Source organism: Anopheles arabiensis (genome assembly GCF_016920715.1).
Source record: "Anopheles arabiensis isolate DONGOLA chromosome X unlocalized genomic scaffold, AaraD3 X_pericentromeric_contig0033, whole genome shotgun sequence".
NCBI lineage: Eukaryota > Metazoa > Arthropoda > Insecta > Diptera > Culicidae > Anopheles > Anopheles arabiensis.
The window spans coordinates 15001-17500 of record NW_024412111.1 but is presented as its reverse complement, the minus strand read 5'-3'; positions in this window follow the sequence as shown (position 1 = coordinate 17500).

The following is a 2500-nucleotide window of genomic DNA, read 5'->3' as shown; positions in this document are numbered from 1 at the left end:
ACCTAGGGGAAGTTGTGATGCCATCTGAACACCCACCGACTGATGCATTGAACGGCTAAAGTTGACCTTCAATCCGAACTGGCACTTTGCGGCGTGGAGGCAGTTGCGCGACCACTCCTATCCCAAACCAACAAAGCATGGTGTATCCTAAGTGTTCGGTACAAGCACACCACGACGGGACACATTGAACGGTTCAGCGATCTCTGCACTAGTGGAAGAACTCCAACGTGATACGGGAGACATTGCTCTAAACCGAACGGCATCTCTGCGCGTTTACTTGACGCACCCCCAACTTGGTCAACTGTTGGACTTTTTCGTAATCACGGCGGGACACATTGAACGAGCTCTAACGGATCTCTGCACGCATGGAACATGGTGGCGGGAATCATTGCTAGAACCGAACGGCGCCTCTGCGCGATGTACAAAGCCCAACAGGAACCTCGTATCGGCTGCCGAGCCGGAGCTTGAACAACTTGGACTTTCACCTCTAATTTATATCAACTCACCACTCCCCCGAGGGATCCGCAGAATTGCTTCTGGGTCCCGTATCGTTATTTGCGATTCGTGTTTGCATTACACCACATTGAACTATTCCAACTTGTTTATCCGCATGGCGAACATTTGCTGCATAGAACATTTAAGTTCCACTTCGCTCTCCCCTACGTGGGTCTGAGCTTCGCTCTCAGGGAAAAAATATGCCACATTTGGTAGGGAGACCCGGTTTCATCACGCTTTGTGCCCTGCACCATATATACCCTCATAAATTTATTCATTGGATTAGATCCAAGGAACACCAGATCATGCACCACTACCCATTATAGCTCATCGAGCTTAGCGTGAATCCTTCGGGTTTCCCTAAGAAGTTCGATTGGTCTTGCAGAGTTTAAAGACAACGAAGCTTAGTTTCAAGCAATGGTTAATATACGCGTATTCAAAACCCTTAGCTGTTACAACTTTTTACTAGAAACCATCACGATGAAGTCTTTGGGTCCGTAGACCCGTGATGTACTGCTCCAGGAACGTTTTGATAGGGTGGAAGCTCAAAATCATAGGTTAAAATCATCGGCAGAGCCCACCAGACACCACTTTTGCTTCATTAGTTCGGACTATAGGCATACGACGATTTTTATCGCGGAGGGACGTATGACCCAAACGGGGGCTTAATGACCCACTGCCACTGCAAACCATGCTCCTACGACTAAATAGAGGTAAAAACTACGATTTGGTGCAATCTTCATGTTTGACCTCGTAGCAAGGTACCCTCCCTATAGTAGGCAATGAACAAATGATCATAATCCCAGGAGGGCAAAAAATGGGAACCCGAAAGGAAAGCGCTGTTGGCGCGCCTAAGCTACTGGCCCGTAGAGTAAAATGGTACCCCCAACAAAGTTGTCGATTGACATTCTGATTGCACTTTTCATCATCTAGGGTGCGTTCCTTACACGTTTTGAGGTGTTTTAGCGAAAAACATGTTTTGAGCCACACGAGCTCTCCGGCCCGTTCGGTGCACATTTTTGAAAAAGCTAGGAGCTGCCCCTAGGTTCGGGGTGTCACAAAATATTGAAAAGTGGTCAAAAACCGCTATCCAGAATCGGATGTAGAATCATTAGACGAACTTAAAATTGTTCTACAACCCCCAGTCCGACGCCTCGTATTCGAGATATAGCACTTTGTAGGTCTGACCGAGCAATTTTGTACTGAAATGTATGGCGGACATGTTATTCATTAAACAACATTAACTTGCATCGTGCCCTACTTCATCGGCACAGCTACTATCGACTATCTATTGTTGAAATGGATTGAGTTTGACCATTTTAGCTCTTTTCTTATGCCGTGCACCAACAGTGTGTACCGATCAGGGAAAGTACACTACTTACGCGTTCATGGATGTATATGTTGGTACAAGTTGCCGGTCGGAATAGCAGTGCACCAAAACTGTGTACCGATCAGGGAAAGTACAAGACGGAGGGCGCAGCCCGAGCGTACGCGTTCATAGATGTCCATGTTGGTACAACCTACATGTACGTACCTTGTTTTTGCATCAAAAGTTCCAATAAAGTGTTTGTATGCTTAAAATGCTTATCTCAACCGGTCACCTTTTGGCCTGCCCTTTACAGACAGAAACCTAGAACGATACTCGCGATGTTTGTGTTTTTCCATTCGCCCGGGACGACGAAATGAGCTCTGTGCACATCGTGCAGAAAACTGTCTCCTCCTCGTATGTTTTTGTCCCTCCACGCATATAATCACCCACATTTGTGTTCAACACGGACGGCGCAGCCCGAGCGAACGCGTTAATGTTTATGTTTGTGCACACTAAAGTTACAATCCTAGGATTTGGTTATTGCGTCGCAGTGCCCGACCGTCGCGGACACCATTCTTGGACAAAAGTCCAAGTACGTAGAGTACATTCCCTAGGTATGTGCCCGTTCGTGACTTTCGTTGCGTGCTTACAGACACGCTTGGGTATGTTTACCATACAAGGTTTACTAGGAAAACC